The sequence below is a fragment of the Sciurus vulgaris genome, assembly GCF_902686455.1.
Source record: "Sciurus vulgaris genome assembly, chromosome: 16".
In the NCBI taxonomy this organism is placed as follows: domain Eukaryota; kingdom Metazoa; phylum Chordata; class Mammalia; order Rodentia; family Sciuridae; genus Sciurus; species Sciurus vulgaris.
Window position 1 is genome coordinate 11,434,955 of NC_136477.1, and position 27,881 is coordinate 11,462,835.

General features: G+C 47.5%; 1 long non-coding RNA gene across 1 annotated transcript; it reads right to left on the reverse strand.

Moving 5' to 3' along the window:
- Window positions 1-22,191: 22,191 nt before the first annotated feature.
- On the reverse strand, window positions 22,192-27,343 carry LOC306646754. The gene is made up of 3 exons (XR_013759958.1): window positions 27,208-27,343; window positions 26,487-26,549; window positions 22,192-22,460 (listed from the first exon to the last, which is right to left on the reverse strand). It is a non-coding gene; the product is annotated as an uncharacterized lncRNA (long non-coding RNA).
- Window positions 27,344-27,881: the final 538 nt, after the last annotated feature.

Sequence of the window (27,881 nt, forward strand, 5' to 3'; positions counted from 1 at the left end):
ATTTCTGTGTGTTTCTTAGTGATATTTTATTGAATATGTTCAAGCAACTTGTATGCTGACAAATGTCTTTTATTTACCAAAATATATTAAAATATCCCATTGCCATTGTGGATGAGACTGACTCTATATTTTGCCAAGTTATTCATTAGACATGCATGTGTTATGAAGTATATACAGCTTCAAGAATTTTTTTCCTCAAATTTTACTTTTATTGCATATATTGGAGGTTTTTTTTTAATTAAAGCATGGTTTTGTATGTAAATGCTTTCTTAACTGACAACACAAATATACCTGTTGTCAAAGAGGAGTGTAGTAAATTATGGTAGTAAACCTGATCGGTAGCCATAGAGGACCGTGTGATTTTTTTTTTTTTTTTTTAAAGAGGGTGCTTAAAATAGTTTTATAAGATTTGTACTTGAGTTATGTGGACTGGTTGGTATGGGTATGACATTTCCTTTGGGTGTTTTGAGAAAGTAAAATTTTGTCCTTGGTAATTCATTTTTTGGTGGTTGGGTTTTTGTTTCTTGTAGTTCTGGGCGTCAAGCCCAGGGTCTCACACCTGCTGGACAAGAGCGAGCTCTACCACTGAGCTACATCCCGTAGCCCATGATATGTTTTTATTTTCTTTCATCTGTATTTTCTAATTTCCTTTGAGTTATGGTTTGGATCTTAAGTGTCCCCAAAGGCTCATGTGCTGAAGGTTGGCTGCCAGCCTGGGGCACAACTGGGAAGTGGTGGAACCTTAGGGAAGTGGGGCCTGGTGGAGGCAGGTCATTGGATGCTCTTGAAGGATATGGGACCCTGGCTCCTCTTTGCATCCTGGCCACATGTGACATCATCTTCCACACCCTGCCACCAGGATGTGCTGCCTCACCACAGCCCCAAGGCGACGAAGCCAAGACTTCGGACTGAAAGTTCTTAAACTGTGAGCCACAAACCTCTTCTCATTTATCTCGGGTGTTTTGTGAGTGAGGGAAGGCTGACCGACACCCGCGAGCACTGCGCGTGCCAGGCTGAGAGCAGAGGTACGCCAACAACGCTGCCCGGGCCGGGCATGTAGCGCGCGCTCTCTTTTTTTTTTTTTTTTTTTTTTTTTTTTTTGTCATTTTGCTCCTAAGTGCCAGGTTAATGTTCTTCATTTGCTTGCTTCCTTCCCAGCTGTTGGTATACCGTGGACGGTCACTGCTCATTTAAACTGAAGTGTTCCGACATACAAGTCCCTCCATCACCACAATCCACATAGGGAACATACCCAAGAATATTCACCAGCTGCTGTTTCGGGTTCCTATAGCTTAGTGGTTTCCAGAATTCATATAAACAATCATATAACACGCAGCCTTTTTAATTTGGCGTCTCTCACTTTCTATGTCTGACTCGATTATAGTGTCTCTTTCAGGTCTGGACAGAGGCCTTGACCTCCAAATCCTCCCTGGCTCCTTAGATGGCACCAAGTATCTCAAATTCTTTCCGGGCCAGGCCCCTAGTCCCTCAAACCCATCCTGTGGTATTTGGACGACGTCCCCAGATCCACAGACAGTCCTGACACTAGTTTCAGATGCCGCGACCCTTGGGCGTCACCCATACGCCCATGGAACTTGGAGTCCTCCCTGCATTCTCAAACTCCATCCCCGGCCACTCCAACCCCACGGTGGAACCATTCACACCGTACGGGGCCCTTTCCACCCGCCACGGCTGACCCCGGTGCTGCTGTTCAGCCCGTGGAGTTTGGAGGTGCAGCCTGAGGCCGCCAGTGGGGAAGGCAAGCAGGTCTCGCAGGCAGTCGGTGGGCGCCGCTGGGCCGCGCAGACCGGTTATGCCTCACTCGTGTCCCAGTTTCCCGTTCACGTCTGCGCTCACTCTCCAGGTCAGTGTCCTGGGCGCCCTCCTGCGGCCGCGTTCTCCCCACAACAAACTAGGGCCGCAAGCCCAGCAGCAGTGTCTGCAGGCCCAGCGGGCCAGCTCCTGACAACTGCGACAACTGTGGACAGGCTGCGTCCACAGTTGAGGCGACCAGTCGAGAGGGTGGGGCTGGGATCAGAATGCTGGGCGGGGCTGACAATGGTGGGTGGGGCCGAGGCCTAGGGGTGGGGCTTAGTGGGGCGGGGCTGAGCCCAAGGGGCTTGGAAGTCAAGGGACCCGCTGAGCCGGGACGGGCCGGCAGAGCCCGGGCTGTAAAGGGAGACAGGTGCAGTGGAACCCCGGGAGGAGTGTTCAGCTGTTGGACAGGCTGTGGGGCGACTTTGGCGAGGAGGGAATGAGGGGCCCAAGGCAGTGCTAACCCAGGAGGAATGGTCCCTCGCGCCCGCCGCCCCAGCACCGCCGGACCTCCAGAGTGTGAAATTTATCGAGCTATCTAGTGGCGCTGCTCTCGGACGCGCCTGGAGGAAGACACCGAATGAAGGACGAGAGCCTGAGAGTGTGGTGGCTAGGGAGAGGGTTTGGTGGATGGAGATGGGTGGGGGACTGAAGAGGAGCTGGGGGAGAGTAGGGGCAGCTTCAGTCCTCAGGGGCCTGAGGGCAAAGGAATAGGAGACAGATGAAGAGAAGGACAAGGACCGGCAGGGACCTGGGCCCTACCTGAGAGCTTGGACTGGGCTGCCCTGGGCAGACGCCGAGCAAGAAATAGGTAGTGATCTGAGACAGCACCCTCCTGGTAAGAGTGTCCGCTTGCAGGGGCTGGTCCAAGGCGCGACAACTTGCGTGCACCTGGTGGGCAAGGGCCAGGAGGCGTGTCAGGGCAGGGACAGCAGTGGGAAGCGACCAGGGCCGGCTGGGTCTACTTAGGGGTCGGGGGACCAGAGTGGAAACAGTTACGCCAGCGCAGACGACCAGGGTAGGAACCAGATGAAAGCGGGCGGGAGCACCTGGCTTGGAGGGGGCTCCGCCTCCCCCAGTGTGAGCGGGGTGTCGTTCAGGCTGCTGTCCCTGGGAGCAGTTGGTCGGCATGGTCAGCTGCGTGTCGAGAAGGGGCCGGTGAGAATCCTGAACTGACTCCAGGCGAGAGCTTCCTGCTGGTGAAAAGGGTGTTGACCCCCGACTGAGGGCAGAGGAGTGGCAGCGCGTGGGGACCCCGGTTCCTCTCTTCCCCGCAGGGAGGATGTCTCCCCCGGGATTTCCAAGTTTATTGGAAACTGGGTCTCAAATCCACAGGCCTGTTCCCCCAGCTTAGCTTTTCCTAGAACTGCAGGAAATTCCTAAATCTGCAGATTCCTCCTGGCACTCCCAAATGCCAACTTCCCCTCTCCAATTTATATCATTATGTGTAACTATCTGTCCTTTATTGTACATTTCAGACAGACGAAGTGTTTTCTTTTTCTTTCTTTTTTTTTTTTTTTTTTTTTTTTTTTTTTTTGGTACCGGGGATTTTACTCAGGGGCACTCAACCGCTGAGCCACATCCCAGCCCTATTTTGTATTTTATTTATAGAGACAGAGACAGAGTCTCACTGACTTGCTTAGTGCCTCACTTTTGCTGAGGCTGGCTTTGAACTCCCAATCCTTTTACCTCAGCCTCCTGAGCCGCTGGGAATTACAGATGTGCACAACCATGCCCTGCTTAATTAAAAAAAAAAAATTTGCTTATAACTCTATTTTGCTTATTTTTATGTGTTGCTGAGGATCAAACCCAGTGCCTCACACGTGCTAGGCAAGTGCTCTACCACTGAGCCACAACCCCTGCTTTCCCAGCTTAATTAATCATTTTCTTACAGAGAGAGGGATAATTCTTTAAAATATTTATTTGGGCGGCTGGGATGGATCTCTGTGTTCAATCTGAGCACCAAATAAGATTTTTTTAATGAATATTTTATGTGACAGGAAAGCAGAGAATCAGCACACAAAGCTCTATGGTAAAAAAAAGAAAGATAGAAAAGAATCCATATCCTTTCCTCTCTTTTTTTCCTGGGGGAACTCCTCTGGATTGAGGTTCCTCGTTGGAAAGTTTCCTGGGTGATCTGGCCTACTGACCCAATCCCAGGACAGGACAGCCCCTCTCTGAGCTTGTCACCTTAGATAGATTTACTCACTCGTTTGGTAGTATTTCAATAATGGGAGAATGTATTTAATTAATAGAACCTGAAAAACAATATGAAATGTTTCCAAAACAATAAAAAATGTGAATCTTAATATAAAATTTGCAGTATTTATATTTCATTTGTTTTGTATTCTTTTTACTTTTTTTTTTTTTTTTAACTCCTGAAGAATGTGCAGTAAGTTCAGGAGTTGTGTTTTTTTTCCCTCTTGGATGATTTCAACAGGAATTCTGGGGTATAAACTTGCAAATCGTAGGTGTGTTAAAATGTGATTCATTGTTTGGGAACCCATTTCTTGCCCTGGAAATAATAAATGGATGCCTTCATTTTCTGAGAAGAATAGTTATTTAGGGTTCTGTATTTTTCATGTCAATAAGGGCTTTGAGTGGTCTTGCTGGATATTTCACAATGTTTGTCTCATTTTAAGTGCCATTGGTGATCCAAAGCACTGTGACTGAAAGCTAAGGCCACCCTTGAACCCAGGAGGCTGAGAGGCAGGAGGACCACAAATTTTAAACCAGTCTCTACAACTTAGCAAGACTCTGTCTCAAAATTAAAAAATAAAAGGATTGGGAATATAACTCAATGGTAGAGCATCTCTGGACTCCATCCCCAGTACAGCAAGAAATAAACAAAAAAACTTCTCTTCTCATAAATTATTTCAGGTATTTTGTTACATCAGTAGAAAGGTGACACACACATATTCTTCTTCAGGCAATTTAGACAGGAAAGAAAACCTATGCTTTCAATGAAAGTGGGAAAATTAGAATTCTAACGCCAAATGGCATATGCAAAATCTCCAACAACATAACCATTATTATCGTGCTTCATACTTTTTACAGAAGTCACATGGTGGACAGACTGAAAATGAAGAAATTCATCAACGTGGAGAATATTCCAGTCAGATTCCAAACCAATTGGAATAAGAAAAGTACTGGACTAAAGTCATGTGAATACAGCCTGTGTGGAAAATTCTTCATTTGCCATTCATACCATAGTACACACATCAGCTCTCATGCTGGACACAAACCAAGAGTGTCAAGAATATGGAGAGCAGTCATATAAATGTAAGGAATGTGGGAGAGCCTTCAGGTATTGCCAATCTGCTGCCACAGAAAAAGAAGAACCACACTTCATAGAAATGCTATGGATGTAAACAATTGGGAAAACCTATACACTCCTTCAAAGCTTCTGAGCACTGAGGTAATGCATGCTGGGAAAAGCACTACGACATGATATGCGGGAAAGCGTTCAGATATCAGCACCCCATTGAATTACATGAAGTGACTCATTTCTTATAAATGTAGGAAACGCGGAAAAGCCTTCAGATACCACCAGTCAGCTCAAACACATGAAGAAGAATACTCTGCACAAGGGTTAGGGAGATAGCTCAGTTGGTAGAGTGCTTGCCTTGCAAGCATAGGGCCCTGGGTTCAATCCCCAGCACCGCAAAAAAAAAAAAAAAAAAAAGAAACTCTTCACAGAAATACTATGAATGTAAATAATGTGGGAAAACCCATGTCTGCTCTAGGTTTTTAAAGGCATGAATTAAGTCACAGTGGAGAGAAACACTGAATGTAAGAAATTTTGGAAAAGCATTCAGATATCAAAATTCTGTTCAAAAATATGAAAACAATCATACAGAAGAGAAACCCTGTGAATGTAAAGCTTGTGGGAAAGCCTTCAGATACCGCCAAACTGGACAAATGCTTGACAGGACTTAGTGCAGGGAAATGTTCTGAATGTAAGCAATGTGGGAAAATCTGCATGTCGGCTTCAGGCTTCTGAAAACATGAACCAAGTCACCTGGGAAAGAAAGCCCATGAGTGTAAGGAATGTGGGAAAGCATTCAGAGATCTCAATTCTGCTCAGAGACATAAAAATACTCACACTGGAGAGAAACCCAGCAAATGTAAGGAATGTGAGACAGCCTGCAGATACTGCTACCCTGTTCACACACACATTAAGATGGGAAGAACAACTTTATGTTGCATTAAATGGCAAGTGAGGGGCGAGAGTTGTGTGTGGAGAGTGGTGACAGAGGATGGGAGAGCAGGGACTAAGATTGGGCGTCTCCGATGACCTCATAACTGGCATGCCTGGTGCCTGGGAGTGTTTCTGCGTGAGGGCTCAGGATGCCTAGCTGCTGTGGCAATGCCCTGCATGAGGAGGCTCTGTGCAGGAGCCCTATCAGCTCTGACCTTGATCTCAGGCACAGCTTCTGGGAGTAGAATTCTTACACTAGACATCCACAGTGTTTCACCAGCTCCGCTACCTGAGTCTGCCTGCTTCACAGAAACTTAACAGCTACACAAAGCGCCTACTAACATTGCACTTTGCATCTGTGGTTTGCAACTGCAGAAAAGTTACATAGATGTCCTAGTTTTTGTAACTTTCCTGAATACAAAGAATAATGCTTGTGCAATCTTTAACCTGATAATGAGACATATGTAAAGACTGCTGGCATACCTCTTGAGACCTGCATCTCCATAAGAAGGCAGAGCTCCATCTGATCCCAGCTTAATTTTCAAAATCTGTGTTTGTGAATCTTTATTTTCCAATCCCCCTTTGCCCCTCGTGGGAACCAAGAGTTTGGCCACGCTGGTTGGGGCAGTTGTGGCTCGGTGGTAGAGAGCTTGCCTAGCATGTTTGAGGCACTGGGTTCGAGTCTCAGCACCACATATAAATGAATAAAATAAAGGTCTATGAACATCTAAAATTTTTTTAAATGGCCAATGAATCCAATGTTTGTCCATTTTTTCATTTGTAACATATTTTCTTAATGTAGATATGTGATTTCATATTTATTAGGGTCTCATATGGTTCACCATACCAATCGATCCTCACATCTCACAAATATAAAAAGATAACAGGGAGTCCACAGTTAAACTGAAAAGTGACAGCTGGGAGCTATCATCCCCCTTGCCTTCCCCTGCAGGCATGTCCTGCACCCGACTGCCCAGGAAGGAGCCCCATGAGGTCGTCCAGTGCGCTGGTCTTAGGCAGCTGAAGGCGGGAGGCGAGAGCTGGACTGCAGGACAAACCCAGCGCCCACCTGCTGCCTGCGGGTTCCTGCAGACAGTGCTGCTGCTACTGCCCACCGGGCAGCCAACCGAGTATTATATTACCAACCTCAGCTCATAAAAACGGCATCTCTGGGGGGTTTATTCTACTCCTGTTTTGTAGGTAGGACCTTGCTCTGCTGCCCAGGGCAGCCTCAAGCTCAGAATTCAAAACACAACATAAGGTCACATAACTTTCTAGTAAAGCGAAGGTAAGACCTTAAAGTTCAGAGGTAAAGGGTGGAATTCTTGAGCAGAACTGGGCACTGGAAGGGCCATCTTTTGGAATTATGTCCTGTTTCCATCTTGATGGTGCTGGTATGACTATATATATGAAAACTTATAAGAACACTTTAAGTGATATTATGTATCTTAAAAATAATTGTTAGCCAGGGCTGGGGTTGTGGCTCCGTGGCAGAGCACTTGCCTAGCAGGTGTGAGGCACTGGGTTTGATCTTCAGTACCACATAAAAATAAATAAATGAAAGGTATTGTGTCCACCTACAACCAAAAAAATATTTTTAGAAATTATTAGCCAGGCACATGCCTGTAATCCCAGCAACTCAGGAGGCTGAGGCAGGAGGATTGGGAATTCAAAGCCAGCCTTAGCAATTTAGCAAGGCCCTAAATAACTCAACAAGACCCTGTCTCCAAATAAAATATTTAAAAAGGCTGGGGATGTGGCTCAGTGATTAAGTGCCCCTGGATTCAATCCCTGGTATAAAAGTGAATAAATAATCATTGCAAAACATTAATTTCACACATCCGAACTATGTTTAACTCTCCACAACCTTCCATTTTTACTTCTATAATGCTTCTCTCTACCACGTGGGATCAAAGAGTGGAAGAATGGAGTTCTCAGGCCCAGGGGGACTTGCAGGCAACCCTGTCCTCAGGAAACTCCTCACAGGGCTCGCCCTGCCCGCTTCTCACACCCAGAACTTGAGAAAACTGAGAGACTTCTGTTGAGTCCAATTCACAAAAAAAATGAGTGACTTAGATACAACGTGATGTTCACGCAGCCTATTCTGACAATGCTTTTAGAAGACAGACATGGGAGCAGGCCTGTAGCCTGGACCCGATGTGTTTAGGGGTGCAGCTGACTCGGAGCATCTCACCAGTGATCATCTTCAAGTCGGGATCCTTCCTTCTTTCTTCCACACGTTTGGTCTGGTCAGATACCAGGTGCTTCGTTCATAAAGGGGCAGCAGCTCTTCAGGGGTAAGCACTGCTGGACAGGTGACAAGGACTGCTCGAGGTTGGTCTCCCTGGGCCAGGTTGCACCACACTGCCAAGTGACAGTGCTGTTGGCCCTGCAAGCTGCCTGAGTGGCCTTGTAGCTAGTGTTAAAATCACAGCCACATGGGGCTGGGTGGTGACGCAGTGGTGAGCGCTTGCCTAGCACATGTGAGGCACTGGGCTCCATCCTCAGCACCACATAAAATAAATTTTAAAAAGAAAGGTATCGTGTCCATCTACAACTAAAGCAATTTCTTTTTGAATTATAGTCACATTCCTGTTATGGCACACTGTGTGGCCACAAGCCATCAGGCCTGGACACGGATGGCACTTGGAAATAGAAAATGGGGTGTGAGAGGGAAGCTCTGTGGTTCAAATGAAGAGGTGTCCATTACTAGAGGAGCAGAATGTGACTGACCTGCCTGAACAACTTTAAAGGCCAGCAGGGATTGCGAGTGTACTATCGACTGACGAAGCACAGGACTACACTAGTATGCTCCTAGGACAATGCAGCACAGTAATGCTATCATATATAAACTGTACTATACAACGCATCATGAGCTACACACAGTAAAAACGTACACTACATAATGTATGTATATTAATACGCTTACCTACACAGCTCATAGTATACTGGTTAATGTTATATGGTATATTATAATAGGATACATGCATATATCTTCTGAATAGAGATGCAAACAGACTCAAAAATCGCAAATCGAATCTAGTTGAATGCACCTGCGCCGCGCAGCCAGCTGGGATTCTGCACAGGAAAGCAGGGAGTGCTCTTCACGATGTTCAGTTTGTGGGGCTTCAGCGCTTGCCTGGCATGCTGGAGGCCCTGGGTTCAGCCCCCGGCACCATGAAAAATGATTTCCAGCTTGCATTCTTATTGCCCATTTTTGAATCAGACTATTAGGCTTTTTGCTGTTGTTTCTTGGATATTCTGGATATCAGCTCCTTGTCATCTATACAGTTTGTGTTCTACCGAACCGAAGCTGTTTTCTCAATCAAGCGATTGCTTCGTACCTCTATGGAGGGTTTTGGTTTGATATAATCCCACCTGTCCGTATGAGTCCTGTGATTTGGGGGAGAGAGGGCTTGTCCAAAAAACCCTTGCCCCTTCCAACCTCTCGAAGCCGCTCCTCTATTTTTTTTTTTTTCTGGTAGTTTTAGTTTCAGATCTTGTGTTTAGGTTACTAATTGATGTAATGTTGATTTTTGTAATTAAAAAGAGATAAGGGGTCCAGTTCATTCCGAAGTGGAGATCCTATTTTCTTTTTGAAAGGAGCACGGCTGTGGCGTCTCTCCCCTGACTCTGCCGGTCCCCAGACACCGCCTTCCAGTCTGGGTCGTTCACCTCCTCGTTAGTCTCCGGTGCCACGAGCCCGCGGCCGCTCCCCGCTGCCGGCCTCTTTCTCTTTCTCTCGCCCTCAAGGGCGGACACTCCGCGCGTCAAACTCTGCGGAGTGCCCGCGTCTGGAGCGGTTCCCCGGGTGCTTTCATCCCTGCCCGACTCGGATGGGCTCTTCTACTGCCGCTTAGACCGCAGACCCCCGACGCTGGCTCACCTTCCATTTGCCTGACGCTGTCCTCCACATCCAGACGCCGGCCGCATTTGGTAAGTGGCTCCTCCGCCGGCTTTTGGTTAAATGACCCGTAAGACCTGGGAAGTGACCGTTGAGTCTGGCACCCCCAAGGCTCTCCGCGGGGTCGGCAGAACCCTGGATCCCTGCGCTGACTGCTGCGGAGAGCCCCGGGCTGCAGGGGACTCTTTCCCGAGAGGACGGCCTCTTGCGAGACCTACTCCAGTCGCGGTTCTCTTAGGACATTTTTGTCTCTACAAAAGCCCCGGCGCCGAGCACCCAGGTACCTCTACAGGCTTCGCCTGCACGCTGACCTAGCAGTGGTGACGACTCCCTGGTAACTCGTCCTGCATTCAGGTGATTCCTGGGGGCCGAGGGACGCCTGGCCTCTGTATTCATCAGATCCTCTCTCGTAATGGGCAGCTCACTCTCAATCCCCACCCAGACCCCTGGGTTGCCTCTTAGCTCATTTAGGGTCCCTTTACCTCATCCCAGACCTCAAACCAAATGGCAGTCTAGATCCCAACATTCTTGGGGATCTTTTTAACTTCTGAGAGCGCTGGGGAAATGGAAAGAGATTCCCAACCTTCACGCTGTCTCTCTTGCGCACTAAACCTGATCTTTGCTTTTCCTGCAAACCTGAACACCTCCTTTTGGCAATGAAACCTTCACTTCCCCCATTTCTTCTCCCCCTCCTAATCCCTCCTCCTCCTCTGACTTTGAACCACCCCCATACCTGGTCCCCTGCTCCTCCATCTCCTTTGCCCCATCCCCGTTTCTTCCACCACCACCCCCCCCCACTCCACCCAGCCCACCCAGGCCTCCCATCACTCCATCCTGTGCACATGTTCTAGCTCCGCTATGGAAGGTGGCCTGTGTGAAGGCAGTGTTCACAGTCCACATTCCTTTCTTGCTCTCTGATCTTTCCCAGATAAAGAAACAGCTGGGCTCCTTCATCTCCAACTCCGCAAACTTCATTAAGGAATTTCAGTATCTTACTCAGTGTAGCTATCAGCGGGCAAACTCTGGGGTCCCGCAAGGGGCAAAGGGGGATTGGAAAGTAAAGATTGACAAGCACAGATCTTGAAGACTAGGCTGGGATCAGGTGAAGCCTGCTCTCTGATGGAGATGCAGTTCTGAAGAATTATGCCAGCAATCTTTATTTATATATGTCTCTTTATCAGGTTAAAGACCATGCAAGCATTATTCTTTGTATTCAGGAACATTACAGAAACTAGGGCATCTATGTAGCTTTTCCACAGTAGCAATCCATGGTTGCAAAGTGTGATGTTAGGAGCTTTGTGTAGCTCTCAAGAAAGTCCTTTGTTAAAAGTTGCTATAAGGTGGGCAGGAACCAGAGAAGGGGAGCTGGTGAAACACTGTGGTTGTCTAGCATAAGATCCTTCCTTCCCGGGAGTGTGTGCCTGAGATCAAGGTTAGAACTGACCTGGCTCTTGCCCAGAGCCTCCCCATGCAGGGCATTGCCACAGCAGCTAGGCATCCTGAGCCCTTGCACAGAAACACTCCCAGGCACCGGGCACGCCATGGTCATGAGCTCATGAGAGACCCCTGATCTCAGTGACTGCTCTCCCATCCTCCATCACCGCCCCCAACAAGTCAGTCTTATGACCTTACCTGGCATGACATTTATATGATCACGTCCAGCACCTTGACCCCTGAGGGGTGCAAGAGAGTCTGGGAAGAGGCTCGCAATTAAGCAGATGAGGTTCACCAATCAACCCTGACCCACCCCATTGGGGCTGAACCAGTAGATAGGGAGCCCCAGTGGGCAATAACCCGGGGATCAGGCGTCTGCGGCAGGATGAATTCCAAACCTGCGTCCTTGCAGGTTTCTGAAAGGCCGCCGTTAAACCCATTAAGTATGATGAACTTCAGGAAGTAACGCAGGAAAAGACTGAAAACCCATCCGCCTTTCTGAGTCACCTCCCAGAGGCCATGCTGAAATATACCTAATTGAGGTGGTTGGACAGGGGTCCCCTAACCCCACAGCCAGAGGTTCTAGTGGTGGCATTCAGGGTGTGTAACAGAAGGGAAGGAAAAACACACACACACAACTAAAAGCCTTTCAGTCAGCTAGACCTGCCAGCCGGCCACCACTAGGGACACCCTCACTCCCAGAAGACCCCCAGGCCCCTGCCTCAAGTGCAGAAAAGAGGGCCATTGGGCACGAGCCTGTCTCAACTCCTGACAGCCCCCAGGTCCTTGTCCAAAATGCCACCAACCGGGACATTGGGCACTGGATTGCCCTGGTGCTCAGAGACGAGCCAGGTCACCCTCGCCCCCTCTCCCCACTGACTTACTGGGATTGTCAATGGATGACTGAGGGGCCCGGAACTTCTACACCCGACGACCATCACCACTCAGGAGCCCCGGGTGACCCCTAGGTGGCAGGCAGGCAGCTCCCCTTCCTTGTAGATACTGGAGCCACCTTCTCAGGGCTGCGGGAGCTTTGGGGACCCACTTCCCCTGCCAAAGCCTCTACAGTCGGGGTAGAGGGAAACCATACCACCCCCCGCAAAGCCCTCCAGTAAGTTGCAATATGGACAAATCTGCTTCACTCACTCCTTTTTGATAATTCCTGCGTGTCCATTTCCCTCCTGGGAAGGGCATCCTAACTGAATTGGGGCCTCTATTTCCTTCTCATATACCATATGCCTCCACCGAGACTCCACTGCTGTTCCTGTCCTCACGACCTTGCAGGCACATACAACCCAGCCTGAGTCTTCATGTCCCCTTCCTCCCTCCTTTGCGGACCCCGAGGTCGGACGCCCACACACCCTCTGTAGCCACAGTCCACCTGGACTCACTGGCCTGAAGGACCCACATCCCCTTCCCAAAGGAGCCTCTTAGGGCTTCGACCGGCCATCCAGGATTTAAGGCAGAAAGGCTTCCTGCGCCCCCAACTCCCCCCTGCCACTCCGTCCCGGCTGTTAGAAGCCTGATGGATCCTGCCGTTTGGTGCAAGACCTCCGCAGCATCAGCTGGGCAGTGTCCCCATCTTCCCCTTGGTGCCCAGTCCCTGGCCTTGCTTTCCTCCCCCTCCTCCACCACCTGCTGCTCATGTTGGACTTGAAGGACGCCTTTTTCACTGTCCCTCTTCATCCTGACTCGCAGGATCTCTTTGCCTTCACCTGGACTGACCCTCTCCCTCGAGTTTCTTCTCAGCTGACCTGGACAGTCCTCCCGCAGGGATTTCGGGACCCCTCACCTGTTTGGCCAAGCACCGTCCCATGATCTCGCCTCTCTTACTGTCGTCTCCTCCTCTCTCCTACAGTGTCTTGATGACCTTCTTCTACGTAGTCCCCCTCTCGAGGACTCCCAAGGGGACGCTGTTAAGCTTCTAAATTTTCTGGCTGACGGAGGTCATAGGGTCTCTCCAGCAAAGGCGCAGCTTCCCAGCCTCGGGTTATTTACTTAGGAGCCAGCCTCCCACCTGGATTTAAGGCCATCACTGTAGAGAAACGCATTGCTGCAGGACACGCCCACTCCATCCACCAAGGAAGAAGCCCTGTCCTGTCTAGGGCCAGCAGGATATGGATCCTGGATCGCAGATTTTTCCATCCTGGCTGCCCCTTGTATGAGGCTTCGAAGGGCACGTCCACCACACCTCTCCTCCACCTGGTGGAAGCCCCTTCCCAGACCCTAGGGAAGCCCTTCTTCAAGCCCCGCCCTCCGCCTCCCTGACATCTCCAGACCCTTCTACCTGTTTGTCTCTGGGTTTGCTTTGGGGGTCTTATGACGTGTCTTAGGGCACATGTTCGGTCCCCCCTTGGCCCAGTGGCATACCTATCAAAAAGGCTAGACCCCACCGTAAGAGGCTGGGCACCCTGTCTTAGGGCACTGGCCGCAGCATCTGTCTTAACCCAGGAACCAAACCCTTTCCTGTGGGCTCCCACGGAAGTGCTCTCCCTCATCTGCCAGCTCCTTCCTCACAAGGCTCTGCGCACTCCGCCGCCCGTCGGGGTTGGCCTTGCAGACTGCCCTTACTGAGGACTCTTCATTGCCCTAAGACAGTCCTCCTTTCAATCCAGCCACCCTCTGCCCCGCCTGCTGACATGCAGGCTTCAGTGACCCATCGCAGCCGGGAGACCTGGAGGAGCCACTCCCTGCCCCTCCAAGGTCCAGGAGGGGCCCTCACAACCCTGCTTCCATGTGGTTCCCTGATGGCAGCTCTTCTCCGTGAAGGGATCCGACGGGCTGGACATGCCACTGTCTCCCTGGAACAGGTTGTGGAGTCGGGGCCACCAACACCGCCAACCAACAGGCGGAACGAACCGCCCTCCCCCGCGCACGCTCGCGAAGGGGAGCCCCTCGCCATCTACGCCGCCTCCACACCCGCTCTCCACATCCTCGCCGGGGCGCTGTTGCGAGAGAGGGGCCTTCTTACCGCGAAAGGGCCTCCATCTCCACCCCAGCTGCACCCTGACCCTCCCTGAGGCTCTCCGCCTCCCAGCAACTGCAGGCCGCGTAACTGCCGAGCCCTCGGACAGACGGGGGTCACCCCTGCAGGCAGCAGCGCAGATGAGGAGGCTGGAAGGGCGCCTGCCGTCCCGCCAGCCCCCACCATGGCTCTCCGCGACCCCGCACCTCACCGCCCCCAGCAGGAGAGGCTTTCCCGCCTCCTCCGTCTACTCCCCGACCTTTCCTCACTCTCACGATTCGACGAGACCCACCTGCAGCTCTGCCCTCTGACGTCCCACTTCTGAGGCATCTCCCCGCCACAGGGGAGTTTGCCCACGAACCAATCCCACAGCGGTGGACCCCACTTTTCCGACTCAGCAGGCCCGTGGCGCCTTTCCAGGGTGGACTGGCACCGTGCCTTCGCGCTCGGTCACGGGAGGCACCTTCTCGGGATGGGCTGAGGCCGTCCCACCTCCCACAGAAGGGCACCACCCGTCTCTCCCTGCATCCTGCATGAGCTCATTCCTGGCTTTGGAGTCCTCCTTCCAGGCAGATAATGGGTCTGAGTTCATCTCCCGAGTTTCCCAACAACCCGCCAAGGCCCTTGGGGTCCCTTGGCACTTCCACATTCCCTTTCACCCAAACTCATTGGGTAAAGTAGAACGAACAAACTGAACGCTTAAAAATGTCTTAACCAAACTTTCTTTAGAACTTCACCTTGACTGGGTTAAACTCCTGCCTCTTGTTCTTCTGCACCTTCATTCACTTCCCAAGAAACCTGCCAATATCTCCCTTTGAGCTGATGTATGGTCGTCCCATCCTTCCCCCTGGGATAGTGCCCCTTCCTTCCCCTCTTCCTTCTCGTAATTCATCCCACATTCGGGCATTCCTATGGGGTTACGCCAACTCCTCCCTCATCTGGACCCCTGGCTCAACCTCCTCAAATAGGAGACCAGGTTCTTGTCTCCTCAGGAGGCCACAGCCCCTCTGTCTCCAAATGGCAGGGACCCCATACAGTCCCCGGGCTGTCAAGGTGCGAGGTTTACCAGGATGGCTACACGTTTCTCGGTTAAGTCTACTCCCAAGCCACAAACCCCCTCCAGCTTCTCACCCTCAGGCTTCTTCCAAGCAATACTCGGCCCCCCAGTGGGACCTCTCTGCCTCAGGCTGAAGACATCAAGCCCTCCACCCTCCTTCCCTTTCTGGAGACCGAGGACCAGAACACCGAGGCACCAGACAACCACCCAGCCATGAGGACTGGACTGCCAGCTACGGTCCTGCCTCCCCTGCCATTCTCCCTGTCTGCCATTGAAATTTCCCCAATAGATCTGTCCAGCTTGTATTACAGGACTATCAGGACCTTATAAAGGATGAATCGGGGCTGGGGATATAGCTCAGTTGGCAGAGTGCTTGCCTCGCAAGCCCAGGACCTGTGGGTTCAATCCCCAGCACTGCCAAAAAAAAAAAAAAGACTCAGAGTCTGGCTACAAGTGCTCTCCCTAAGGGAACAGTCCAGTCCCCAGCCCCCGCCTACTGCAATGACATCTCCCTCCCCTGAACCAGTTCTACGCCCATGTCCAGCAGGAAGCAGTCATTGAAGATGGATCTTCGCCCTTGTGCCCAAAAGGGATCTTCTTATGAACAAAAATGGGGGAACGAAGGGAACAAGGCTGTAGCCATTTCTCCCCTGATTCTGCCCCCTCCCCTCACGCTATTTTTCAATCTAGATTGACAATTAGTCATTGGTCCAATGAGCCCGTGGGCTCCCACTACTTAAGGGTGGCTCCCCTGCTATTAGCCCTCTTTCCTTCTCTTTCGCCCTTGAGGACAGACACCCTGTTCGTCTGCTTATTGAAATCTCCAGTGTGAGTTCCTGCATCTGGAGTGGTTTTCTGGGTGTCTTCACTTTTTAACATTTTTTTTAGTTGTAGATGGACACAATACCTTTATTTTATTTATTTTTATGAGGTGCTGAGGATCAAACCCAGTGCCTTATGTGCTAGGCAAGCGCTCTACCGCCAAGGCACAGCCCCAGCTCAAGGACATCTTATTTTCTTTCTTTCATTTTTCCCCCTTCTGGACCAGGGATGCTTTACCACTGAGCTACATCCCCAGTCCTTTTTTTTTTTTTTTTTTTTTTTTTTTAAGATAAGGTTTTGCTAAATTGCGGAGGCTGGCCTCAGACCTGCAATCCTCCTGCCTCAGCCACCTGAATCACTGGGATTACACACCTGTAACTCTAGTGACCGGGGAGGTTGAGGCAGGAGGATCATAAGTTCAAGACCAGCCTGAAACTTAGTGAGACCCTGTCTCAAAATAAAAAGTAAAAAGAATTAGAGAGATAGCTAAGTGGCAAAGTGCCTCTGGCTTCAATCTCCACTACCACAAATAAATAAATAGGCATCCTTTCTCCACTGCGTGTTCTTAGCCACTTCACTGAAAATCACCTGGTTGTAGACATGTAAGTTTATTCATAATTCCTCAGTTCTGTTCCACTGGTTCATGTGGATTTTTATTTTTTATTTTCTGGTGGGGAGGGGCCTTGGTACTGGGGTGTCCCCAGGGGCACTGTATCACTAAGCTATATCCTCAGCCCTTTTTTTTTTTTTAATTTTGAGACAGGGTCTCACTAAGTTGTTGTGGCTGGCCTCGAATTTGTGCTCCTTCTGCCTTGGCCTCCCTAGTAGCTGGAATTATGGGTTTGAGTCATCGTGCCTGGATAGTGCCATGCTATTTTGAACACTGGAGGGTTGTAATATCTATTTAAGATAGGTAGTGTGAAGCCTCTTGCTTTGTTCTTTTTGCACAAGATTTCTTTGGTCATTCAGTTGATGGTGGTTCCACACAAATTATAGTATTATTTTTCTAATTATTTATTCTATGTTCTGTGTGGAATATAGAATGTCATTGGTGTTTCAAGAGGAATTTACTTATCCTTTGGATCCCTTCTGATAGTTTGGATATTTTATTCATACTGAGTCTTCCGATTCATAAACACAGATTTTTTTTTTTTGTCTCCAAAAAAACTGTCAAGCATAATGTCTGTACTTCTTTTCTTTTAGTTGTGTCCCTGTCTGATGTAGATGTCAGAGTAATGCTGGCCTTATAGAATGGATTGGAAGAATTTCCTCTTCCATTTTTTGAAATAATTTAAGAACTGGTATTGTTTCTATCATTATTATTATTATTATTTTGGTGATGAGGATGTAATCCAGGGCTCAGGAATGCAAGGGGGGCCCTCTACCATTGAGCTATACCCAGCACTGAAGAGAGAGGGAAGGAAGAGGGAGAGAGGTGGTAAGGGAGGACATCTGTGTCAATACCGTCTATGGTCACTACATGCGCACACCGGGTGACCATGTTTCAGAAGGCTTAATACTGTTAAGACCAATACCACCCCAAATTATGTACTAGTCCAATGCATCCCCGACAAGATGCTACTGATGAGTTTTGAGAAATAACTCATTTGAATCTCAATAGAGTCCAAAAAGACAAAACGATCTTGCAAAATAAAAGCCAAGTTGGATGTCAAAAATTGCCTAAAGGTATTATAAACAAAACACTATTGGGAAAAAACATGCAGGGCCCGAACAGAGAACCCATAAGTAACCTCACAAGCATCCTGTGTAGAGGAACTTTGCGACTGGTCCAGTGGGAATTCCCAAACAGTGCCCAGCAAGAAGGTGAGGGGGCGTGCACAAGACGTGGCCACGAGTCTGGCTCTGCAAACGTGTTGACGCTCAGCAGTTCCAGTGCCAACGTGGCTCTTCTATCTCAGGGTACATTGACTGCTGAGTCCTTTGAGTTCCAGTATGAATCTGAGGAGGGGTATTTCTTTTTTTTTGAGCAGGGGATACCGGGGATTGAACTCAGCCACTGAGCCACATCCCCAGCCCTATTTTGTATTTTATTTAGAGACAGGGCCTCACTGAGTTGCTTAGTGCCTCACCATTGCTGAGGCTGGCTTTGAACTTGCGATCCTCCTGCCTCAGCCTCCCAAGCCCCTGGGATTACAGGCATGTGCCACCACACCCAGCCAGATGGGTATGTCTCTCTCTACAAAAAGCACTGTGATTTCTATGAGCGGCACTAAATCTGTGCTTTCTTTGGGTAGTACTGACACCTTACCCAAAGCATCTTCCCTAGGGAGAACCATGGACAGTGCCTCAGGATTAGCAAGGCTCTGACCCGAGACGCCTAGCACACACGCAGAATTAAGGCTTCAGGATTGCTGCACGTCCAGCCAGCTTTCATGAGATGAAGGCAGATGTGGCCATAAAAGAAGTTTCCTGCCAGGTGTAGTGGTGCACACCTGTGATCCCAGCATTCCAAAGCTAAGACAGGAGGGTCGCAAGTTCAAGATTGGCCTCAGCAACTCGGCAAGGCCCTAGCAACTTAGTGAGACCCTGTCTGAAAATAAAACACAAAAGGGGCCGGGATGTGGCTCAGTGGTGAAGCTCTGCTGGGTTCAATCCCCAGAACTCAAAACCTAAAAGTATCACCTGGCAGCAGAAAACAGACGACAGGGAGGCCAGCACTGCATCATCGCATGGATACACGCCGTCGCGACTGTGGCACGCTGGCGAGGCCCTGTGCTCCATGGAGTAACTGGGAGACGGCAGGGAAAGAGGATCAGATGACACATTCAGCACCATTATACAGGATTTTCTGTACAGTGCAAAGAAAATGCTAGACTGAAAAATGGACAAAGACGAACTTCCTTTCCTTTTAAAGAAAACACAAAGCTGTTACATTTTCCCCCCTGTCATGAAGGGGGTACCTGTCTTGGAATCCTAAGCACAGGGTAGTGGTACCTGCACACAGTAAAATGGAGATGGGAGAGTGGAGGTGTCTCTGCGACCTAAAGGTTAAGAAACGTTTGCAGAATTTCCTAGCTTTACAGCAGAGTGCAGTGGCACATGGCTATAATCCCACGTGGGAGACTGTGGCAAGAGGACTGTGATGCCAAGGTCAGCCTAGGCAACTTAGTGAGACCCCGTCTCAAAACAATTTTTATAAAAGGACTGGGTACTGGCCAGGCACATGCTTATAATCTCAGCAGCTCCGGAGGCTGAGGCAGGAGGATCCCAAGTTGGAGGACAGCCTCAGCAACTTAGGCCCTCAGCAACTCAGTGAGACCCTGTCTCTAAATAAAATACCAAAAGGGCTGGGATGTGGCTCAGTGGTAAGTCACCCTGGGTTCAATCCCCAGTACCAAACCAAACCAAACAAAAAAATCCTACACTTTATAGGCAAGAAAACACTTGATATGAAAAGTGAGCTTCTTCCCTGACCCTTGTTGGTTTGTATTCTGATAATTTACTTAAATATATTTGCCTTATGCAACCTCCATGGAAGATTTTTTTAATGCCCTTTTTATTTTTATGTGGTGCTGAGGATGGAACCCAGTGCCTTACATGTGGTAGGCAAGTGCTCCACTACTGAGCCACACAGCCCCACAATGGAAGATTCCTTTTAAAACTATTATATAGTTTTTAATTATATAGTTTTTAATGGAGTAATTGAGTCTACATATTTTAACGAACAGAATTCATGGAAAACAATGTACAATATAATAGAAAAAAGGATGAAAATAACAAGTTTCATGAGACTGTGATACACATTACATAGAAGAGGAAGATAACAGTTTATTAGCAAGGAAAATAAATCTTTTTCTCTTTCTTAACTACGTTTTTCCCAGGAGAAATGTGATATCCAGCTCCTGTCATACAGACCAGTAAGACAATCACAGCAATGGGGGCAGGGGAGATAGCTCAGTTGGTAGAGTGCTTGCCTTGCAAACACAAGGTCTTGGGTTCAATCCCCAGCACAAAGAAAATCACAGCAATGGGGAAAAAAATCCTTTTTCAATAACCTATTAATGACATGCCAATTAAACAGTGTAAAACTGAATCCATCATATTACAATTCACCTACCCATATATCAAAATAGAAAGATAACATTATTAACTTAAGAAAAACATCCTATTAAGTCAATGTAAATTGCTGAACAGAAACGTTTCATTTTACATGTTGTTTTGGTACCAGGGATTGAACCCAGGGTTGCTTAACCACTGAGCCACATTCCCAGCCCCTTTTTATATTTTATTTAGAGACAGGGTCTCACTGAATTACTTAGGGCCTCACTAAATTGCTGAGGCTGGCGTTGAACTCATGATCCACCTGCCTCAGCCTCTGGAGCCACTGTGATTACAGATGTGTACCACCACACCCAGCTGAAACATTCCATCTAATGCTTCCAATTACTATACATCCCAGTTAAAAGCAAGACAGTGAAGAACACACTACACTACACTCACTTCTACTCTGAAAGCTTTCCCACATGGCTCACATTTATATTTTCTCTTTAGTGTAAGTCCTTTCACAGACTCAAAACAAACTACATCTGAAGGCTTTCCCACATTCCTCACATACACAGAGTTTCTCTCCAGTGTGAATCCTTTTATGCAAATGAAAAGAATAAAAGTGACTTTTTTTTGTTTTGTTTGGTTTGGTTTGGTACTGGGGATTGAACCCAGGGTCACTTACCACTGAGCCACATCCCAGCCCTTTTGGTATTTTATTTAGAGACAGGGTCTCACTGAGTTGCTGAGGGCCTAAGTTGCTGAGGCTGTCCTCCAACTTGGGATCCTCCTGCCTCAGAATAAAAGAATAAAAGCAGTTTTCTGTGCTGCTTACACACAAGGGGTGGCTCTCCAGTGTGGCTCCTTTTATGTAGCTGAAAAGAACCAAGACAGGCACAAGTTTTCCCACATTGCTTACATTCATAGGGTTTCTCTCAGTGTGAGGCCTTTTGTGAACTCAAAAAGACCAAGAATCCTTGAAGGCTTTCCCACATTCATTACAGTCATAGGGTTTCTCTCCAGTGTGTGTCTTTTCATGGACACAGAAAGACCAAGAATCACTGTAAGCTTTCCCACACTGCTTACATTCCTAGGGTTTCTCTCCACTGTCAGTCCTCTCATGCAATCGTAAAGAACTAAAATTACGAAAGGCTTTCCCACATTGCTTACATTCCTAGGGTTTCTCTCCAGTGTGAGTCCTTCCATGGATCCAAAAAGAACTAGCACTTCTGAAGGCCTTTCCACATTCCTCCCACTGGTAAGGTTTCTCTCCAGTGTGCATCCTTTCATGCAATCATAAAGAACTAAAATTACGAAAGGCTTTCCCACATTGCTTACATTTGTAGGGTTTTTCTTCAGTGTGAGTCCTTTCACGGAACTAGTTCGAAAGGAATTAGACCTTCTGAAGGCTTTCCCACACTGCTTACACTGATAAGGTTTCTCTCCAGTGTGAATCCTTTCATGCACTTGAAAATACCTCACATCTCTGAAGGCTTTCCCACACTGTTTACATTTGTATGGTTTCTCTTCAGTGTAAGTCCTTTCATGGACTTGAAAAGAACTACAACTTCTGAAGGATTTTCCACATTCCTTACACTGATAAAGTTTCTCTCTCATATGAATCCTTTCATGACTCAGAACTGATCTGGAAAATTTAAAAGCTTCCCCACAATATTTACATTTATAAGGTCTATCAGCAGTATGCTCTGACCTGAGTCTCCCAACCTTTGCATGGGAAGTGAAGGCTTTCCTACAGTCCTTACATTCATAGGTCTTCTCTCCAGTGTTAGTCTTTTCATGACTCAGAACTGACCTATGATAGTAAAAGGCTTTCCCACAAAATTCCCATTTGTTAGGTCCATCTCCAGTGTGCAATATCATGTATCTTCTTTGACTTTTGTAAGAAGCAAATGATTTCCCATATTCCTTACAATCACACAGCTTCTCTGTAGTTTTTTTTTTTTTTTTTTTTTTTTTTCATGTCTTTGAAAGGAGTAGTGGTCAGTAAGAGCCTTCTCATAGAGCTTGTAATTATACTGTTCCCCCCATATTCCTGAATCTCATGCAGTTTGTATCTGGTGTCATGAACAATGTGTCTATTAAGGGATGAAAGACATGAAGACTTCCAGGCACACTATGGTCATAAGGCTTTACTCCATTGAAGCTTTTGTTCAGATCAGGATTTAGGACATGGCTAAAGACTTCTCCACAGTGAAGATGCTCTTTACTTTCACAGACTCTCTCTTCATTATTGTTGCTGTAAAAAAGGAGAACTACATTATTGTTGGTTTGTATATTAACGATACTACTTCACTACTATAAATTGGATATTTTTACTATTATTAGAGGAAGTGCAGGTTTTCTGCACTGTCCAAACTCTGTGAAAGTGAAAGGACTGCCTGCTCTTTAAGAGACTTTGGCCAAATTATTCAACAACAGCGTGTTTCTCAAGTAGGGAATTCCTATTACTGTTTCTGATGTGCAAATATACTTACGCCACATTTAAATACACATTTTGATAAAATTTCTTTATTGGTAAGTTCAAAGCTGAACTCTTTGCTTAGTTTTTAAATTTACTGACATACTATGCTTCTCTCATGGGATATCTCCTGAGACCACAATGGTATGAAACTAGAAATCAGTTACAGAAGGAATCCTAGACATTTTACAAATACACAGCAAATAAATAACACATTCTTGAACACTTCATGGATCAAGGAAAAATTAAAAGGGAAATGAAAAGATCTTGAGACAAAAATGGAAACATAATATACTGAAAACAATGGAGCCCAAGTGGATCTATAATGGATGTGGAACAATAAATGCCTACTTGAAAAACTAAGAAAAAGCCCATGATAGTCAAATATCACACATCAAAGAACTAGAAAGAGAAGAGCAAGGTAAATGCAAAAAGAGCAGAAGGCAGGACACAATAAAGACCTGGATAATAAATCAAAATCAAACAAAGAGAAGAAAAGATAGAGAAAGAATCAGTAATGTAAGAGTTGACTTTATTAAAAAAAAAAAAGACCCTGAGCTACTCTGAGAAAATGAAAAGATTCAAGTAAATAAAATAATAAAGTGAAACCCATCCAATAGACATCTCAGAAATTTTTTTTTAAAGTTTATGTGGAACTCTTAGGAATAATTACATGCCAACCAACTGGACATCCCAGAGGAAATGAATAAATCCCAAGAAATGTACAACCTGCTAAGAATGAGTCAGGAAAAACTAGAAAGCCTGACAGACCAAATAAAACTACAGATACTGAAGAAGTAACCAAAAATCTACTAAAAGAAAAAAGAAAAGCCTGAAACCAGGTGGTTTCCAGGCTGAATTTAAACAAGCACTCCAAGAATTGACACCAAAACTCTTCTCAAAAGTAGCGCTAGAAGTAGTATTTCCAAAACCATGTTAGGAGGTCAGCATCCAATGATAGCAATGCCAAAGATATGACGAGATAAGAAAACTGCAGGACAAGGTGAGGAACGAGGTACAAAGAAAGTACATGAGCAGGGGCAGACACCTATAATCCCAGTCACTGGGGAGGCTGAGCAGAAGGTTGGCAATTTCCAGCCAGCTGTAGCAGTTCAGCAAGACCCTGTCTCAAAATTAAAAAAAATAAAATAAAAACTGTGAATCTAGCTCAATGGTAAAGGCCCCTGGGATCAAATCTCTGAGGGAAAAAAATTACAAATAAATAAAAACCCAACCTGTATTCATGGATCAGGAAAATGAATATTAAAATGTCCATACCATCCAAAACAATACAGATTCAATTCAATCCTGATAAAAATCACAAATTCTGCAAAGAAATGGGAAATACAATCTAAAAAGTATTCAGGATCACAGAACACCCCAAACAACACGAACAATTCCGAGATGAATAAATAAAGTAGAAAATACCACATTCCTGACAAAAGCATTTTACCAAGCTATAATAATCAAAATGGTATTATACAGGTTTAAATAGAGGGGATGGGAATATACCTCATTTGGTAGAGTGCTTGCCTCACATGCATAAGGCCCTGGGTTCAATCCCCAGCACCAAAAAAATAAATAAATACAAAATAAAAAATAAAAGACACACAGTCCAGTGGGACACAATAGAGGGTCCAGGAACAGATCAGAATAGAACTGGCAACCAATGATCAGAAGACACAGCACCAGCTAATGTTTGACCACACCACTAAGACACAAAGATAGCCTCCTAAATGAAGGGTACAGGAAAACGGCCTTCACGAAAGCCAAAGAATGAAACTGAACCCCTGTCCTACACAGTACACAAAATGAATTGAAAATGGACAAAGTGGAAACTATAAAGCACCCAGAAGAGAGGACACGGGAGAGGTCCCTAGACATTGACTTGCATTGATTTTGTAAACACATCAAAAGCTCGGGTCAAAAGAGCAAACAAATCAAAGGAATCATGTTAAACTGAACACCTTCTGCCTCTATCAAGCAACTACATGAAAACAGCAGCCACCAGGTCATGAAGAACCATTTGAAGCCATGTGTCCAGGGACGAGTTATGTCTCGGTCTATTTTCTCTTACTGTCACAAAGTACAGAAGCAGGTGGTTTAGAAAAAGAGGTTTATCTTAGCTCGGGGTTTTGGAGGCTCAGAAGTCCAAACACCACTGTGCCACTGATCTGATGAGGGTCGTGACTCGGTCATCACATATCAAAGGTTGTCACGCAGTGGGAGAGCAAGAGGTGAGAAGTGTGGGCGAGAGGCATGAAAGAAGCGAGGGGCCTACGCAACAGGGCAAGGCGTGCAGGGCGCGGCGGCCCACGCCTGTGATCCCAGCGGCTCCAGAGGCTGAGGCAGGAGGACCAAGTCCAAAGCCAGTTATGAAAAGGTGCTCCACGTCATAAATCATCACGGAAATGGAAAGCAAACCCACCATGAGATACCAGTTCACACCGTGAGAACGGCTGTTGTTACAAGCTGCAGATAACAAGGTTGGGGACGTGGACCGAAGGAAACCTCGTCGCCGCTCTCAGACATGCTCGCAGGTGCAGCCCCATGGAACGCAGCAGGAAGTTTGTACAGAAAACAAACTGTCATCTAACTCGGCAACGCCTTTCTAAGGCTTAAGACCAAAGGAAACACTCACTGCACGTCCCTGGGCACGGCGACAGCGTCACCACGGCCAGGCTACCAATGCAAGTACACGGGCCTCCCTGCAGAGAGTCTTCCGTTTGCCACTATAGGGATGAAATGACAGCAGTGTGCTCAGTGAAATGACAGATACGATGGACACGGCCTGACCTCACTTTCTTTTTCTTCTGTGTCCTTTTAGACTAGCTGCCCTGCAACCTGGATCTTCTGCTAAAGGAGCAAATCCTCAGAACTGAGATGATAAGGAACAAATCACTACTGAGTATACTGTCACGAAGTTCAAGAGAAACTCAGGTCACTGGGTAGGGGCAGGAAATTAACCTACAGAAGGAATTAACTTTATTATTTCGCCCTTATCTTCCAGGAAACTGAGAGAACCACGGAGTGTTCATCATATTACTTACATCCAAAAGGAAGAGACAGGTGGATATAAAAAGTATGTACAACTAAGGACCAATGACCATCTGTCAGACACAGGAACACTTGGATTCTGAACTTGATTCCTATTTCTGAAAAGTCATATACATAAGGTTTTAATTTGCAAATATACAAGTGGCAAAACAGACACTCCTATACTCAGGACTCTACCGCTAACTCCAACACAGGAGCCATACTATCCAAAATTTATGCATTCAACTCACAAAAACATTCCATGACATTTGTGTTTCCCAGTTGTTTTTATTAAGCATTAAAATAGTAAATATAAGTTGAAACCATTTTAAGGGCCAAAATCAAGATTTTATAGGTATCCATTATAATTTCAAATTCCATTTTTTCAACTGTAAGTGGGAAAGCTACACAACCAAATATCATTCATTTCAGTGTGAAAATTTCAATGAGAAGCTTCACCAGAAGGCTGAAGAGGAGGGAGGAGGTGACCTTGGCACTGTGAAAATGCCACATAATAGTTTTCCAAAGAAGATGGAACTTGGGATGATTCTCTGAAGAAAAGCAGAAAACAACTCAGTATGAAAGGCATGTATTTATCTGGTAAATCCATTCTTTCTCTTCCTAGCCCTGTGCACCAAATACCAGTCCAGTTAGACCTTGTCTCAAAATAAAAAATAAAAAAGGCTGGCAATGTGGCTCAGTGGTTAAGTGCCCCTGGGTTCAATCCCTGGTACCAAAATTAAAAATAAAAACAGAAAAGGAATTTACCTGCAGCCCTGCCTGCCGTAGGTCAACAGGATATGTTACATTCTTCAGCAAATAACCTGTTATCTGCAGGAGAAACGCAGGCCGGAAATATCAATCCGAACACAAATCACCTGGACTTTCACACAGATCAGATCACAGAACTCAGGGGAATAAGGATAATCCCCCTAACCACAAAATCCATAAGAACAAGTCCCAATTAGAACAGGTCAACATGGGCCAAGGTGACCTAGAGTTTTCTTTCCACGGGGACTTGACAGCCTGACGTCATTCTGCTCTCAAAGTCAGGAGGTGGACCTGGGCAGTGCTCTGGAAACTTCCCTGGGACCCCCAATAAAAGTGGAGAGCCTAAGGGGAGCGTCCTCCTCTCGGAGAGGACCCACTCTCTCCCTCACGAGGGTCCCTTTGCTCGTCCTTCTAATAAACTCATGCCTGCTTCTGAGGGCGACAGGTCTGAAATCCTTCTGCTCTGATGCAAGAACCGGCGGAGAAAGGCCTGTCGTGCTGCTCAGCTTGCGGCAGGCCCCGGCCCTGTACCAGGACTGGAGCCCCACACGGAACCTCTCCTCCCAGGCGCGAACCCCACAAGCGAGTTGGGTCTCCCCACAACCCCCCCGCCACCAGTCTGAGGACACGCGGGGCTGCCGAGCTGAGCAGCCCACAGAGGATCCCGGGGTCCCAACCGGCCACCGCTCCCTGGTCCCAAAGGCCCGCCAGCACTCACCGCCTCCGGCTCCCCGGTGTCCGGGTCTCCCCAGGCTCCCACCACCACGGCGGTCATCACTCCACCCGCAGAGCCAGCCCGGGTACCACGGCGACCCGAGATGCGCTAACAAAGGACCTGTGAACAGAAGCCCCGGTCTCCCCGCCGACGAGCTCCGCCCACTTCCGGCGGCTCCTCATTGGACGGGCCGATGCCACACCCCCTGCGGGCCTCGAGGCGGATAGCGGAAGTCACGTGTCCGCCTTCAGCCGGGTCCGCCCCCACCAGGCGCTCCTGTATGTAAGCGCAACCAAGGCCCCAGCTGGAGGGCAGCAGGAGAGTCCGAGTCCCGCAGGAGTCAGGCTACGGGTGGGCTGTTAGCCTTCGAAGTGGCGCCACGAACGTGATACAGACCCAGCCTCCGGTTTGTTAGTTGACTCAACCACCACGAGGCCTCTACCCATGAGTCTCTCAACATTGGGATTCACCTATAGTCTAACTAGCATGAAATTTGGAAGCAGAAATGAAGGCGTTGATCAGGTTTCCTGCAAGTTGTTCTTGTCAAGTATTTTGGTCACAGCAATCAAAAGCTAACTAACCCACCATGAAAGTCAAGAGTGTCCTCAAAATACAATGAACTGCTTGGTTGACATTTTCTCAGGGGTGTGGGTTTCCACAGATTTCTGCAGCACGTG